The sequence below is a fragment of the Falco peregrinus genome, chromosome 1 (assembly GCF_023634155.1).
Source record: "Falco peregrinus isolate bFalPer1 chromosome 1, bFalPer1.pri, whole genome shotgun sequence".
NCBI lineage: Eukaryota > Metazoa > Chordata > Aves > Falconiformes > Falconidae > Falco > Falco peregrinus.
The window spans coordinates 32,266,714-32,284,731 of record NC_073721.1 but is presented as its reverse complement, the minus strand read 5'-3'; the positions used below and the strand labels follow the sequence as shown (position 1 = coordinate 32,284,731).

The 18,018-nt window shown below is 39.4% G+C and overlaps 1 long non-coding RNA gene across 17 annotated transcripts in view; it reads right to left on the bottom strand.

Annotated features, from left to right (window-relative positions):
• Window positions 1–412: 412 nt before the first annotated feature.
• The window catches only part of LOC114012675 (uncharacterized), a 114,939-nt gene continuing 97,333 nt past the window's right edge, over window positions 413–18,018 (bottom strand). For 6 of the 17 annotated variants that reach the window (XR_008744763.1, XR_008744762.1, XR_008744769.1 and 3 more), the window contains 5 exons: window positions 4,929–9,489; window positions 4,726–4,827; window positions 2,454–4,374; window positions 1,759–1,879; window positions 413–1,420 (listed from right to left, as the gene is read on the bottom strand). This is a non-coding gene — a long non-coding RNA (uncharacterized LOC114012675). The remainder of the gene's footprint in view (window positions 1,421–1,758; window positions 1,880–2,453; window positions 4,375–4,725; window positions 4,828–4,928; window positions 9,490–18,018) is intronic. The other 11 variants (XR_008744773.1, XR_008744765.1, XR_008744774.1 and 8 more) reach the window with 11 other exon arrangements.

Here is an 18,018-nt window from a genome sequence, read left to right as displayed (position 1 = left end):
TTTCAATCAGGCAGAAGCTTCCTCCAGAAAAACCCTGTGTGAACAGCAAGGATGATTATGAGCAATTTTTTTGTTTGTTTGATTGGAGTTCTCAGTTGTTGCAGACATGGTCATGATTATCCTATTAACCAGCAGACATAATAATTACCAAAAGACAAACCTGTGGGTTACTACTAGATTGAAGTTACTAAAGAATCCCATTGTTAATTAAATTCACTAATAACTCCTTAGCCTGAAGACTCATAAGTAGATCTTAGTTTTAAAATCTGTTTCAGCCAATAATCATTTAACTAATTTCAAATTCAATATCTTAGGATATTTCTCAGGGAATTGCATTTGAATATTATTATATCAACTAGGGAAATGTTTTCTTCCTAGCTATGAAAAGAAAAAAAAAAAAAGTCAACAAAAATGCTTTTCAATGGGATTTTAATTTATTTTTCTAAAAGTGAATTCAGCACTTGGCCACCTTGGAAACCAGCATCCTTCATTTACCCACAGACTGTAAGTGCTAAATTCTGCTCACATCATTATGTCAATCTACCTAGGTCATAGTTAGCAACATCTGTATCTTTGCTTTTCACTGCTGGGACACCAAACTGGTGTTACTGCTTTAAATAAATTGTACATTTTCCCAAGAATTAGATTTTTGGGAGAGGAGAAACCGCACTGTACGCTCATTTGAGGGAAATTCTGACAGGCATTTTCTCCAAAAATATTTTTTTCCAGTTCTTAGTTCAGTTTTGAATATGCTGGTTTCACCGGAATAGAACATCACTATTTCTCCTCACAGAGCGTTTTTACTCACCAGAGCAGAACAACAGTGTAAAGTCTGTATCTCTGCTGCTGTGTCCGTAGCAGCCAGCAGTGTTTGCTGCAGAGGGCCCCGCAGAGCTCACATCAGTCTGGCTGGACCCTTCCCTGCTATATTGAAATGCAGCAAAAGCAGTTTAGTTCAGCCTGAGATCTTTTCCAGAATAACGAACAGAGGAGGAACCTTCTGGAACTCAGTGCTGCAGGCCCCAGGGTTGGGAAGCCTGTGTGGACAAGCCCACGCAGCCCTGCAGATGCAGCACTCTGCTGTGGGACGCGCTGGCGTTGGGTCTGCTCCAATGTGCTGGCACGGGCAGGTGAGGAAAGGTGAATATGAATAGGTTCCCACAGTGGTGTTTTTCTCTTGTGGGGATGCTCTGTTTTCCCCAACTCTTGCCTCTCCTGTTGTGGTTATACCACAAGACATGATCCAGAAAGGATGGTTCAGGGTTATTTTGAGGAAGATGCTCTTTTTTTCTGTAGAGATATTCCTATGGCAAGTGGACTTCATAGGCAATCCAGGCTCATCCTGATTCAGACTTACTCACCAGGGCAATCAGGGCATGAGGCAGGAGCTCTTGAAGGTATCCCCTTTCACAGCCTGTTCCTGCCTCCAGCCAGCAAAGAAAGAGTGAAGATGGGGTGGGTGTCTTGAGCACTGAAAACATCACAAACTAGAAAAATTCACTCCAGTTCCTGCTTTGAGCTTAGTGATGTCTAGCTGAGCTATTTCCTTTAGAAAGACATTTATTCTTAATTACAGCACTTGTGTCTTTTTGGTATAACATACATATATTTATATATAATAATATATATATATATTCACTTTCAGAAGAAAGTGAATTATGTGAGAAAATAAAAGGTATTCTAGAGGGTTCTGCAGAGCTTCCTCAAGACAGAAACCCCATTCAGTAACTAGATAATGAACAAGACCACAGCACTCACCTTTTCTCTACCACTGCGAATATACAGGAAAGATGAATCCCTGGAGAAGGTCTGGAAGCCACCAGGATTTGTCTGAGGTTGAACACAAACGGTAATGGTGTAATACTTTTTTCCATTTAGTCTAATGACAGGATAGGGAAAAAAAACCCAAAAACAACCAAAAAAAACCACCACAGTGAAAGAGCAATTTGAAAACTTAACTTTAGATATTCATATCCAGAAGGAATCTGTCAGTGTGAACTCACCTGGTTCTAGGGCTGAGCTATTTTTAGATGTGCTGGATTTAAAAAAAAAAAAAAAAAAAAAAAAAATTAAGATATAGGCTGGAAAAAAAATTGTTTTGCTTATGTCATTTGCCTGCTTTTTTAGCAATGTCATGTAATCTCTTGTAGGCAGGGCATTGGTAAGGAAAAGTCTACAATAATCACTATGAATTCTGCTTCCTCAGGTAGAATGCCTGCTGATAAGTCGTTCCACAAATCAGCCATACATTAACCTTCCTTCTGGGAGGTGATGGTGCACTAAGCAGTCTGAGAAAAGCACTGCTTAAGTAATAGGATCTGAGCACTGATTGTCCTGCTTATGCTTCTACAGTGGCATTTGCAGCCATTTTCACGCCTATCCATCACACTTAGGCGGGTATCCGCTCATCGAATCAGCGTGGTTCAGCTCCCAGCCCAAAGCACTTTATTTACCTGTCTCTGAACTGCTCTGAAGGTGAAGCACTGCTTTATAGCACTTTTCATGGTATATATTGCACTCTTCTAGATAAGCTGCTTTCTTTTTTTTTAAAAAAAATATCCTTTAATCAAGTCATCAGGAAGAGATTTCAGAACGCTGGAGAGAGAGGAAACAGAATGGCCCCATTATGAAATGAGAACAGACCTCACCCTGCCAATTTTCCAGCACACCGGGCCTCTGCCCTTGCTTTGGAGGAAGCTGAGTGGGTTGCAGTGATATGTGCAGGCAAACAAGAGGTCTCTGGGGTGGTATTGCTTTAATCACTTCAGTGAGTAAGGAAATCAGGCTGCGGCAAGTTGTCATGTAACGAGCTCATGCATAAAAGCCAGTGAAGCAAGAGCTGCTACACAGGAAGACACTGTTCCTTTGTAGTCCTTTCAAACTTAATGCTGCGGGTTTTAGCTGTGTTTGTGTATAATTATACTATTTAGTTATGACAACAAAGATAAAAGAGTCATTGGGCCCTGAACTGCAGAATCATGAACATCCCATAAGAGAGAGATCTTCAGCCATGACTGGATGTATCGTGCCAGCAGGGTAAAGACCAAACAATTTCTGGTCTTCCAAATAAAAAAACTTTTTTTGTAAAGTCTCAGTTCAGCAAGGGCTTTTCAGTAGGACATGACAAACAACAGCTTGTCACATTGATGGTGGTTTCTATTGCTTCTACGCTGACAGACACATGGATAAGCCTTCTCACTTAGCAAAGTGAGAGGATCTGCTAATTATAGCCTGGGTGTTAATGTAGCCTTTGGTTTAACTCAGGGGTGCTTCAATTAGGTTGCTTTTAGACCTTCTGCATTTGTATTTTCAGTACAAATTGCTGATCCTTCTCTGTTGCTGTCTGAAGTGATAGGCTGTGGTGCAGCCATAGAGCCTGGTAAGGTACAGCTACAAGCAAGCACGTTAATAAGCAAGTACAACATCAACAGGAATGGGACCAAAGGCTGGGAAAAAGTGAGGAACAGGTGAAAGTCCTACCCCGGTGGCTGTCATTGGGAGGTTGCCAGAATTTTGTTCCCATTCATCATGTATATCATCATTTAGAGGGCATCTAATGACTGCTCAGACAGGATATTTTAGCTGTCCACACATTGCAATTGACCTAGAAAAGGTCAATTGATGTCCTACTGCAATCAGCAGGAACTGATTAAACATGCAACAATTGTGGTGAACGGTATTGGGTGGGAGAAACCAATGTCATTCCACTGACAACTTCAATAGAAATCTGATATTTTTCACTAGAAATTGTCCAAAAGCTCTTGAAGTGCACTGGAGCTATGCCATTACCTTCAATGAGCTTCTAATCAGAACACACATCTGGATAAGGAATAAAATTAGTGTGTTATTCTTTAAACATGGAAAAAAATATATTGGAAATTCATTTTGTTTCACTTAGGCATATGTAATTCCCCACTACCACCACCCTTCCCTTCATTTGTCCTCATGCCTTTCACTATCAGAATGCCAATGAAATAAAGTTAACTCTCTTTGTTGTAGTACAAAAATAACCAACTGAATGCCTCGAAGCTTAACAAAGGTGGAGATTAAAATTAAATAAAACCTAAACCCCAGAAAAGAAAGAGAAAGGACTTAGCTTAAGCACACAAAAATACTGGTAGAAGACCTTTAAAAATTACCTTAATAGTTGCAACTGACAATTTCAGCAATAGCATCTGGAGAAAAAAAAAAATATACTGTCTTGCTTTGTGTTTTCAAGGCTGGATGTGAGGTGAAAGGGAAAAATAACTGAAATGCCCTAATATTCTTGATTTAGATGAATACGCCCCGAATACTTGGAGTGATGAATATAACCAAGAGGTGGCAGCAGTTCATGCACTATTCATTTATTTTGCTTTCAACATTATTTTCTTCCTATAAGGTACAAGAAAATTAAGTTGTTTTTAGCTTATGATGTAAATTGTTTCCATTATTATTAAAGGGAAAGGAGTGGCAGAGACAAAGGAGACAGGGAGGAATAGTCTGAGGAAGGGATCTGGAAATTTGTTTTGCACATGCATCTGAGGACTCTTTTTGGAAAGAAATGTTAACTGCATGCTGTATGAAAGAGCTTAAAAACTCCTCCAGTCAGAAACGTCTTATGGGCATACATGCTGTACAGATACACTACGAACTGGTAAACACATTTCCTGTGATCTGCTACGGTTCTAGGATACATCCCATTCTCACAGGCAAGGGTAACTGCTACCATCTGGAGAATCTTACATTTGCTTTGAAGACAGGATGCTCAAAATGATGCTCCAGTGAGTAGCTTAAACCTTGCTTCTTCAAGGAAGGAAACTGCTTCAGATGCACAGTAGTAGCATGCTAAAGAGAGAATCACAAGGTTTATGTTTAGTTACACATGCGCATCAAAAAAGAAATCCTCCTGTACACCGAATCACTGATTTTAACTCAATCAGACATACTTAAAGGCATCTCTTTCTTCAGGACCACATCTCGTAGGGACTAGACACTTCCCAGTGGCTTCCATCTTTTGTATCAATGAAAATGTGACACCTGTAAAAACGAGCAACTGTTTTGGCTAGGCAATAGAATTAAAAAAAGAAAAGCTGAAATGATCTTATTCTGAGGGTATTCTCTTCAAAGAGAATGCCGAGTAGATAAGGCATTGCTACAACAGTCAAAGGAAAATAGTGCAATTATTAGTTACATTTTATAAAGGACTGAACAGAGGGACAAAGACACACTCCAACACCCCGATTGTTTCAAGAAGGAAAAATTTGCATTAAGAAACTGAGTTAAAACATCTTGAGGGATTCAATAAATGTTCCATGACTTGGGAAAAGAAGATTGCATCTATAGAAAACTTAGATCATTGCTCAGTAGTTCAAATACAGATAATCATAGACTTGCTTAGCTGACAGGTAGATAGCTAGATAAATATACAAAAAACCTGAAGTTATCACCACCAGACTAAATTCCTTTGCATTGTGATTAGCCTAGTTAACCACCACTGTCTTTCACAGCATCAACAAATTATGCTTTTCTTCCTTCAGTGCATCAGAGACAAAGGAATAGTCATGACAAAATCCAGGATGCAGATATTCCATCTGAAATGGCTTTAGGTCTTGTTTAACCCCAGTCTGCAGTCCAGGAAGGCGATTGCTGAGTATTGCCCAAGCACATCAGAGATCACAGGCTGCTCTCCTGGACAACATGGGGGAAAAAAAAAAGAAAAAAAAAAGTCCTTTATCCTTTGTATGGCATATGTTTGAGCACTGCATACGTACAGGAGCACATTCATTTAGCCCATAGATCTTGCCAGCATGGTCTGGACCGAAGCCGAGTGGCTTAGTGCTGCCTAAATGCAACCAAAATCCTTGAGAAAGGTGCCCATCCAGGAAGAGCTGCCTGAGAAAGTCTTGCAGGTGCTTGTAAAACATAAACCCAAGTTTTCTGAGTACAGTCTACTCTTTGCCTACTAGTGCATGCATGAAAGATGTGGAAGATCTGCCCTGTAGTTCCCCTCCTTTCTGATTTTGTTAGATAGGGATGAAAATATCTGATTTCCCCCTGTCCTAACTGTCTGTGTTAAGTACTGGCCTTAATAGTCACATTTCCTCTCAGTGGCCCCCACAACAAGTTTTGTATTTCAGGGTGCAGCGTGCACTGTTACAAAAAGAAGATGGTAGTGCTTACCCCACTTCCAGAGTATTCAGTCACAATTCAGAATCAAGATTTTGAATCTTCCTAGACCAGAGCCGTAATTCCCCGTCTCCACAACAATCACTTTAAAATCAGAGGTAATTCAAAAGAAAGGATACAACAACAGTAGATTTTTTTCTGGAAGTCTTAAGTAGCGCCTCATGATTATTATTGGCTAACTCTTAAGTGGCTGTCCTTTCAGCATAAAGAACATTCTTGACTGTTTTTCAGAAATCGCTATTTCTTCCACTCACACCATTCACTGTCAAGGTAAGCTAATATAAACAGTATGACTTTTTGCCCTAAAGCTAGGTGGTGAGATGATACAGGTAAATAATTTCAAGGACTTCATTCACATGCTTTCATAAAATGACATAGCATGACATGAAATACTCATCTCTTAACTTGCAACTAAAGAAAGCAGTAAACTATGGTCATTCTTAAATAGAGTACATTTCTCAAACAAATGCTAATGCTATTTAAACTTTTTTAAAAATTCTGAATATGTCAAAATTTATGTCATGAATTAATGTGCGTTAAAAAATGCTGCCTATTTAGCACTTCAAAATTAATAAGCAATGTTTTGCCAATTTTTTTGAGAAACCTCTGTGTCATCATGAATTTGCTTCCTAAGTATTTGTGTGGTATCCAGAATGCTTGTTTGCAGGCAATAGCTATTGTCAAGCTACAGTTATTTTCAAAATGATCATATGGCATAAATTCTTAACTTACAATAAAGATCCTACTCACTTTTTTTCAGTTTTCCTCTCCTTTGACTTTATGCTAATGTAATGCCATGGATTCTGCTAGGGTCAAAAGGATATAAAACTGTAGTAGCTTTGCTTCTTGTTGGAGGGAGATTGACTACATGGAAAGACCTACTCAAAAATTTCATCTCTCCCTGCCTACGTTTCTTTTTTAAGGAAGATTAATTTAAGGAATTGATTGAACAGGTCAGTCCACTAAGGAATAAGACTCCTAAATGTAGAAATGGCAGCTTTTCCTGCTGTAGTCCAAAGTCCCTCTGGGGATCCAGGCCTGGAGCCATCAGCTTGTCAAGCCAAGGATGCCTTCTTACTGTGTCAGTAGCACCAGGAGCTTGACAGGCCACGCTGATCCCATCTGTAGATGTTACTGATATCTCTAGAACCAAGAAAGATCCAGAAAAGACTTAGTACCTTAGGACTGACACACTTTCTCTTTATATTGCCAGCTTCAGTTCGGGAAGATCCTGGCCATAACATTTTCATGCCTGTACATGTCCTTACAAAGCTCTTGGCAGATAGGCAGGAAGTGTCCCATGGACCTTTATTGCAGCAATGAGCCTTCTAGGGATGGCTTCTCAGGTTTCTGAGGTTATCTGTTGGAGGACTGAGCATTATCACCTTAAAATCTTCTCAGTCCATCCAGGAAGTGAAAGGATGCTGAGAAATCCTGGACATGAGCAAAGCATTCCTGTGAAGACCTCAGATGAATTTATGTGAAAAGTGCAAAGCATGATTGTAACAGTAGGGTAAAAATGCAGATAACATGGAAAAAAAGAAACGTAGGCAGGGAGAGATGAAATTTTTGAGTAGGTCTTTTCATGTAGTCAAATCTGTGTTAGTTCCAGTAATGTAGGAAGTCAGTGGGTGTCTGATTATCATCTCCTGAAGACAGAAAAATTGCCACTGTAACATTTTTTTTTAATCAGACGAATTTTTAAATAATAATTGAATTATATATAGCAGCTTTGTTGGGGTTTTTTTGGTTTTTGCTTTTTTTTGGGTTTGTTTTTTTTTCCGTTTCCCTCCACCTGGCTTTCTCATACAAAAGCTTCCCCTTCTCATACCGTTGGCAGCTTAGAATATGAACAATGTATTTTGTCTTCAGCTTAAGTTCATTATGTGTTTCTGAACTACTTGGCGGGAGGGTGGGGGGAATTCCTCTGTAATGGCTTCTAAATAAATTCAGTATCAATTTAAACTATTAGAGGAAGTTAAATCAAAATAATTGGGATATTAAAATACTTTGTGCATTTCCAATCACTGGTTTATTGCAAATCTGGATCTTTTCCAAGGAACAATAATAGAATGAATACATTAGAATGTTTCCTTCCCCTTAATATGAAACCATTTGCTCATGAAAAGATGATTGATAACTTGCATTAAACACAAAACCAGATTGATTTGCAGACATGCTTGAGGAGGGGCTGGAAGGAAAGGAGAATAAATGTCACATTAACAAAACATTACACAGACGCACATTCACACACTCTGGGTATATTAACCAAATAAAAAAGAAAACAACATAAAAGCTTTCATAGCACCTCTTCTCATTAGAAAATATACTAACCCTGTGCAATGTAATTGCTAAATACACCTTGGCATGGGCAGAGAGAGGTATTTTGAGATTCTGATTGCAAGTGCTCTGAACCAGTTCAGAAAAAAGCTAGAGCAGGGTACAGAGAGAGATAAATGTAAGCTGATTGCAGTGTCAGCTAAGTTATTGGCTCCGTCTTGTTTCTGATCCCTCTACCATTCTTCTTCACAAAGTGAAGAATTATGTCTTCCAAACTGTATAGCCTACTGGGACTAGGGTAGATTTAGATTAGATATTAGGAAGAGTAGATGTTTCAAAGAAATCCTTTACTTTGAGGGTGGTGAGGCACTGGAATAGGTTGCCCAGAGAAGCTGTGGATGACCCATCCCTGGAAACGTTCAAGGCCAGGCTGGATGGGGCTTTGGGCAACCTTGTTTAGTGGAAGGTGTCCCTGCCCATGGCAGGGCAGGGTGGAACTAGATGGTCTTTAAAGTCCCTTCCAACTCACACCATTCTGTTATTCTATGAAATAAGCTTGCGCTGTGCAAGTCCACGGTCTGCAGGAGTTGCCACAGTCTTCTCTCTGCCACTGCCACAGAAATGTCTGTTTCTAATAGTTGCCACATTTGGTCTTAGGGCAGTCCTGAGTTTCCAGTCTTCGTTTCAAGCCCTGGTGCAATGTCTAGTGCGGCAATTGTTGCGCACAGGTACATATGCATCCATTGGCACGTTTCTGCCAGCTGGAGAGAGCAGGGCTGCAATCAAAGCCCATTCTTGAGCAAAACACAGGGGACTGAGCAGTATCACTTGAAGATATCTCTGCATTTCTGTGACCCCTCAACACCTTTCTCATTTGTAGGTTTTTTTTGTTCTGCTTACCTTGGGGACAGAATTTTAATTTACCATATTCTCCTTGTTAGCTTTCAACTTCTTTCCTTTGCTTCCCCCTGAAGAAGACAGGTATCGCTGCAGTGGATCAGATTCAGTCTGTCTGTCTTAGGCATTATCCATTCACAGATTCTTAGGGTAGAATACAAGAAACAACATAAATATTCAGCCGTCTGTGGTACATTTCTCTACCTTTCTGAAGAGAGCACAAAGAGTATACCCCTTTTCTGTTCACTTAAATGTATTTAGAGTCACTGCTTGGGCCGTCTGGCATTCACAAAGCTTCAGAGTCACCTGATATACGCACTACTTGGTAGTCTAGCTCCTGCTGCAAAGGTTCTTGCACCTTAACCTCCTAAGAAAATCAGTCTGATTGTAACTAATGAATCCCAGCAGAGACAGAAGGGGAGTGAAGGGTGCTAGACATAGCTACAGCCTACATAAATGGGGAAGAGAAGAATTCCGCTGTAGTGAATTTGAAACAAGGATAAGTTTTCTTGAATCAAGTGAACATGTTGTTGCCAACAAAAGACGCGGGGGACAAATATGCATTACAGCATAAACAGAATTCTGAGTAGAAATCAAGATGCTAGATTTCCTCAGTATTTGATAATGCTGCGATCACTGCAGCAATATTATGTCCAGCTCTGGCATCTGCCTGCATTTCAGGAAGGATATTGACAATTGTTCTGAAAAGAGGAATGAGCAAAATACTGGAAAACATGCCCCAAAGACAAATATTTAAAGAATTCAATCTATTGGTTTATAAAAGAGATGAAGTAGCTTCATCCCATTTCATATGGATTTCAGTGGGGAGAATGAACTAGTTTACTGTTGAAACTGAAACTGATAAAGCTACAGTAAACCCAGGGATTAGAATCCAAAGTTGAACAAACAATCTGTGTGATAAGATACACATTTTTAATAGGGAAGATATTAATCATTAGAATAATGCACCAAGAGCTTTCAGAGTATCACTGGGCAATTTCAGATTGCCATCAAATGCTTACAGGTTTTGTCTGATTTTGTTTTCTTTCCTAAATATATTATTTAAAAGAAGCTTAAAGAGAATGTAGTTCAAGCATGTAGGAATATCCACATCATACAAGTAATCCCTTAGAAGTTCACTTTGGGTCCCTCTTGGATTTTATAACGTAGAAGCTGATGACTCCTGAAATACCTAAGGATGTTCAGCTGCACCTAGTGGAGCACAACTCTATCTCTGCAAACATATTTCAGTGCGAAGGCAAAGCAAAACCATACCTGATGCAGCGGCCCATTGATATTTGAATGTAAATCCCTTGGGTTTTAATTTATATGTCCTAAGATCCTTGTTTAAATGTGTGTTTCCTTTCTCGTAAGTCACCAAATAACTCCCTGCTAATCCCCCTCATTTACATTGAATATTAGCTTTGTGGAGAATGGAACTAATTAATCCTGCATAACTATAATTTAGTAGCTGGGCTGCACAACGGCATGAGAATTAGCATGGCACTGGGCGCCAGGTTATCAGATCCATTTTCTGGGTAAGTCTTATTATGTTCTGCAGGACAGGCACAGCACAGAACAGATTTAATTACACAGCCTTTCAATCAGCTTCCTTGTAAGCCAGGAAACTATCTTCTAACCCTCTCACTTTACAGCAAGCAATGCTTTCTCTGAAGCTACTCTTGCTTTGTACTTGACCAGCTGATCATTCTACCTGGACACTAATTAGTAGGAGCTAATGACTAATGACCTTTTCTGCAAGGTCATATCCCAAGATGACACCAGAGTCTATAAACATTCTCCTAGTTAGTTAATGACTAGTAGTAAAATGATGATTAACAGCAAACAGCCCACTTTCTGAATAAAATATAAATGAACATATGATTTTCACAATAAAAACAATATTACACTACTTAATAGCATGGGCAAATAAGTACATAAATAAATAAAATCTCAACTTCAGTTGATGACAAAGTGTGATGTTGTCTTACATCCTTCTCTCTAAAGGGACTTTACACGTCAGATGTTGTCCAGTAAAAGGTGTGGGTTTTGCTGCCAGGTCTGGCAGTGACCTGCCCCAATGAATCACTCAGACTTTCTCTGCCTGATCCTCCTACTGCTCTACTTTTTTTTTTTTTTTTTTCTTTTTCAATGTTGATAGTAAAGTAGTTTTGTTCAGTATCATGACACTCACACCCCCAGCAGAGACCTGTCCCATGAAGGTGATTCTCAAATTGTGCTGTCAGTGGATACAGAACGTCTTTTGAGGGGGTAGCTCAGATCTGCGGTAGAACAGAGCACCCTTTGCAGGTTCTTCTCCAGGATACACAGTAGGTAGGCTCCTAGTTTTGATGATTTGGTTAAATACCTTGATATCATTAAAAAAGCCTGCCTTATGCATGCTCATTTCTCCTCTCTATCAGCTAAGAAAAAAAGAGATGGCAGAGTAAGGGAGACTTTTAGGCTTTCTTACTGCTAAAATGTTCGAATTATAAAGATACATCACTGTATTTCACCAAGGAAGGAAAAAGCAAGTCCAACCACGTGAAAACATTCAGGTGTGAGAAAAGCAGCACAGGACTACAAAGCGATTGCTGGAGATTCTCCTTGTTTCATTATTTATATTTCCCCACAGTGGCGAAAAACCACATTCCTATATTCAATATAAAATATAATGCATTTAATTGATCTAAGTAATTTCAAGGCTGCTGAATAGCAGAAGCCTCCGGAGTGGAATATTCTGACTTAATGATCACATAAAATTGCTCGAAGTGTTTTTAATGTCATTGTAATTTCTGAGTTTATTTAATAGTTGAGGGGAAGAGAGGGTAACATTAACAGTCATCTGCATGGCTTGCATGACTGTATATAACAAATGAGACGTGCGTATGCCACAAGAGCCATCATTTTAAAATGGCTGCAGTAAAAATGCAGTTTCACTGAGCATTTGCTTTAGGCCATGACACAGTTTAACGAGGATGATACTGCATTAAGATTCAGGACACCTCAGATTTGTTTCCAAGTGTTTGGCCTTTTATGGAGTCAGATCTCTTCTTGATTCCAGATTCCTTTCTCTTTCTTTCTCAACCTCAGCCATTCAGTTCATACAACTACCAGCAACAGCTGTCCAACTCCGATGTCTATGACAGTGTGGTTGTAATCCACGTTACACCTGGAAAGTATATGGTAAAGACATTTACTTTTTATTTAGTGTGTGTAAACAGCTGCCGCTCATCCCTAATCATCAAAACCTTGGTTAATGTCAGATATTATTTTTCTCACTGGCTAAGCCCAGGCTCACTTGCAGATGAGGGCCAACACATTCATCCACAGGCCAAAAGCGTAAATCCACTACGGGCCTGTTTTGAAGCACGAGAGGGGATTATGTATGCAGTCTGCACAGATGCTTTTTCCAGTGCCGGTGGCCTCCCTGATTCCAAACCAGTGATAGGTGGAGCAGCAGCATGTGTTGCTCTGCTGGATATCTTTATTCCCCTCATCCCAGCGTTTGCTAGTTGAAGTCTTTTCCCCAGTTTCTACTGACAATTTTCAGAATTATTTTGCAGTATTAAAACAAGAATTAAGATTTTAAAGCTAGTTCCATATTCTCCTCTACTCCTTCTACCCGTCTGATCTGTTTGAAGTTATTTTAATCTCCTCTCAACCTTGCCATTTTTTTTCCTATTGGACTTGTCTAATTTGCTTCATTTCTAAGTCATGATGATATCCTCAAGACACCAATTCATAACTTCCTCATGCTGAAATTGTTCATTAAAATCTAATTTTTACCGTCTAATTCTGGCTTTTTAGCTAATGAAATCAGAGCAATTATAAATATCCATCTTGCAACATTGCATATTGACATTTGAATATAAAGTCTCAGAATGGAAGAAAAGCATCACTGGAGAACTTTCTTTCCTCTAGCTGCAAAGGAAATTAGCTCAATCATAAATATATAGATTAAAATACTCTCATCTAAATTAATTTCAATATTAACTTTATACTGCCAATAAGGTTTGCCTGAACATGACCCATAAGGGGCTATATCTAATTTCACATGAGATATGCCTGGTTTGCTCAGATCCATTATTTAACAAAGAGAACTGAAAAACTCAGAAAGAAAGGTACAGCTTGCTGTATTTGATCCAGAGTTCAACAAGGGTTTTAACATCTTCCAAAAATATTAGAATATATTGAAGGAAAGAATCACTCAGGAGCACTCATAGTACTTTTTCCTAGACTTATTTTAGTTGTTGATTCTAGACTAGGTTCGTGGTTGAATTTTATGGGATCACTTTGCATTAAGACTCCCTGTGACATCAAAGAGCTACACCACAATTTATATGAATTAAAAGAGGAATTTCTTTATATTTCTAAATGTTTGGCAATCCTCCTAAAGTTATAAACATGGATGGATATTAATATATCGATGCAACAGTCTGAAAAATGTATAGATAAGGGTAAGACAATCAGACTTGCAATAGCTTAATATATTATCACCACAGGATGGGGATCTGATCCTGTGTGTAATTCTGCAGTTATAGATCCTTTTGAAATAGTTTGGAGAGCTGGATGTCTGTTCTGCAGGTACACCGCTTTAAAAAAAGACTTCAGAAAATCATAGGTAAGGTATTGTAAGGATGATCAAGTAGGTATGTAATATTTGTTCAATCAAAATTATTTACTTAGTGGCATCTATTTTCATAAGCTTTCTGTAGATCCCTGCTCAATTTCTTGCCAAACTGCTTTGTGAAGTGTGAGGATGCTTACTTATTGTTTGTGCTCCAGTGAGGCAGCCAAACTTCAGATTGCCTTGCAAATGGGCCCTGCTGGGCTTCCATGTCCTGCACCACAGAGCCAAGAGCCTGAATGAGCTGAAAGCCCCAGCCCATGGCAAAAGTAATGTCCTGACAGGTAATCTGCAATCTGAGAAGCAAGGAAATTTCAACTCCACTGGCTATGGATTGATTTAAAGATGAGAAGTGAAGTTTAACTGCTTTTTTTGGATCTAAGAGCCTAGACTCCTAGACTTGTCCTTATTCTAACTTTTCAACATTCTAAAAAGAAATACTTTGATGTTCTGTATCCTATTTTTTTAAAAAACGAAGCAGCAGATATAATCACTGAGGAAAGAAGTGCTGGGAAGAACGAAAACGCTAGACAGAAATTTTTTGCTCAGTGCCTCAGCCACAACAGAGTTGTTCTCTCTCACTCCATATTTCACACAACAGCTCAGAAGAGGTTTGTCTAGTGAAGGCAGCTAAAATCATCATTACCAGTCTCCACAACGTACAATTACTTTGATTCATGCAATCTGCCTCTGTGATGAGATGTCTCACAGTAAAGACATAATAACCACTAAAATAACTATTTAGTTATTATGGCTAGATGATTCTAAGTTCATTTTATTCAAAAGCTTCAGTATCAGCTGATTTGATATCTGTTGGCAAAAATACTCTTCTTGGCAATGGACCAACGAATTCACAGAACAGACACAAGGGTGACTTGTTTCAGGCCCAACATCAGTTAAAGGGAAATGTTCTTCATGGACATTGTGTCACAGCAGAGAGAATGGAGAATGGTGTGATTCAGTGGCAAAGATGAGAGATTCCTGCATGTAAGAGCATGTCCAGGCAAGCATTCCCTGGGCATGAGTATAAGCTGATCCTCCAGAAATTTGCAGCTGCAGCTTTTCATGCTGGAATTGAGAGCATCAGGCTGCAGCTTTTGGTTGGTAGGTCCTGATAAGATAACTGGCGGGCCACTGACATTGGTTGGTGCCCAGGAATGCACTGACTCTGAGGTTATCATTCATTAGCTCTTGTGAAAACAATTTAAGAATTTAATCTTGTGGCCATCAAAAAAGAAAGACCCTAACACTTCATACCATGCAAATGTTTGTTCTATTTCAAAGCATGGAATGTTGAATCTCTACAGCAGCCTGCTGGCTCTGATTTTACTTGCATGCAGAATGGTTATTCTGGAAGTCAGCTTTCTTTTGGAAATAAAAAGGATCTGGCAATTACTGCAACTGAGTATCGACATGAACAGAAAATGGTCACGCAAAGCAGTCTGCAACAGCTATCATTTACTTCTGTTGCTGGTTTGGTGGCATTAATGCACTGCATACCTGCATTTCAGAGAGGTCAGTGGTAGGTGGCACATGACTTTTTCAGATGTGAGCAACAGAATAAGCCTTTTGAAAGCATTGGACTTGGAGATGGCAGTTACACTATCATGGGCATAAAGCTAGTGAAGAGAGCATATGGAAAATACCCTGGACCTTGGAATATATTTGTTTGCAACCCAGCTTTTGTACCAGGGAAGCCCAAGTGTAAGGATTACCAGGTCAGTTAGGCCAAATCAAGTCAGCATTGCAGCCTACAGCTAAACAAAGAGCTGGTATAACTGTCTGTTCTCTTCCTCTAGGCACAAAGATCCAGAACCAAAATGCACAGATGCCAGTATGTTGGTTCATCTGTCCCGCTGCAAAACCCTAAAGAAGGTTTAATATTTTTCCTGAGAGGATCACAAATGCAGCAGGACTGAGGTCAATTGATGATCCTTTAGGGCACTCAGACCTATTTTGCAGTCTTCCTTTGTGTGATTATCTGAGCCACTGTCTTTTGGCATCATTGGTGCAGGGCCCAGGTATCCATGCCAGTAGCCTGAGTGCTCTTGCCAGCAAGTTACATAATTCATCAAGGAACCATGAGGGGGTATATGTAATTTATCCTTTTATTCCATGACCTATGATGCAACTCTCTATATAATACTGTAAATAAGCCATCCTGGCTCATCAGGCTTTTCCCCAAGCTTAGATAACAGATGCATGCAAGGAAAAGGCCATGAAACTCTATAAATGCACTTTTTAAAAGGCCTTACTTGGCTTCATCCTACCTAATTGTAAGCACCTAATCAGAAAGTCCGATTAGGGAGTATGGGCACCTTTGGCACCTTATGCCTTCAGTGAAGAAAATGCATCGATCTAAGAGATAATTTGATCTCGGGCACAACTCCTCCTGTCAAGGCTTTTTGCCTTGTTTCCTGCAGTGGAAGGGCACCTGACTTAGAAACCTCGGTTCTGGCCTAAGATGGGGGGAAATTATAGTCTGTGGTTTTTTGCGTTATTCCCATTCTCTAGTATATTATCCCTATTTCTCTCGCTGTGAATCTTCAAATCCTTCCTCTACTTATGATTTCCCCCCCATCTCTCATTTCCTCTGTATGCAGTATTCCTACCCTTTGATTCTCTATTTCTTGCTTGTTGCACCCTCAGCTGCTCAGCTCTTTCCTTTCTCTGATCATGTGTTGTACATTGAAGTGGATATTGAATTAGCAGTCAGTTTTCCCAAAATTGGCCTTGAAGCAGCTAAAAACTAGACTGGAACTTGGGTACTAATATCAGATTTGGTTAATAGAGTTAACTGAAAAGCAGAGGATATTTTGAAAATATATATTAAAAAATAATTACAGATTTTTCTCTTTGAACTGCCATTTTTGTGGAAGAATGAAAACAAAGGAGTTTTAAAGCTAAAAAATGTTTTCCCTTGAAAAACAGTGAAAACAGTGAAAAAGAAAAACTTTACATGACAGTAAAAGTACACAAACCAAAAAAAAGAAAAATCTCAAGACTTTTAATTTCAAATTAAACAAAATACCTCAGTGAAATTCAAAATCAGTTGGTTTGGGGTTTTTTTGTTTGTTTGTTTAGGATTTATGCTTGTGTTTTTAAAAGTTTGTTGCCATTAAGCTGTGAGCAATTTTTAAAGTCTTTCTTGGTCCACCACAGAAATGAAAGATCTATTATTCACCGAACTCTGTCTCCTGTTCCTCCTTTCCCTTCTATTTCTGAATCGTCAATTTTCTCTTTGTCTGGCTGCCATCGGTATTATATTGTCTCTACACGGTCTAGTCCAACCTCTCACACAATAGCACTCACTGGTCTATAAACACTAACAAATTAATGTTATATTCAATGGAATGAAGCAGTACCGTTGAAAGAGATTGAGGGCTAGCAATCGAGAAATCATAGATGTATTTGCAATGTGATACAGCAGCAAAAGGAAGGGCAATGCAATCTTAGGCTACGGTCAGAGAGACATTACATTATGGAGCAAAAATAAAAGCCAATAATTTTCCTCTGTACAGCTTGGCTGTGACTGCACCTGGAATATTATATTCAGTCCAAGGCACCAGAGAGAGATCGACAAATGGGCATTCAGAGAGAAGGGCTGTAGCAGTTGATTTACTGGGGAAAGTTTAAATGAGCTAAATAAGAGGGCTGTGCTCTGGGCAGCACAGGACAGAGAGCAGCATAGCTGGGAGCAAAGCACATACTGCCACGGGGACCTGGCTGTGAAGCTGTCTTCTAAAGAAGGTCAAAGCACCACTGGGCTGCATCTACATCCTACCTTTTCCTTCATCTATTCCCTCAGGATAAACCCTTCTGAAACTAAATTTTCTGACAACCAAGCCAAATGAACAAATTCGTCCTGGCCTGGGTGTAAAATATTTACCCTTAGAACAACAAAGCTCCAGACCATCTGCCAGGGGTTTGTAACCTCTGCCCAGCTGGATGGGCTGGACCTCTGGGGAAAGTTTAGTCCACTCCTTTGCCTGTTACAGCTGGAAGAGGCAAATGTCACAAATGGATTAGCTAAAAAGGCTGTC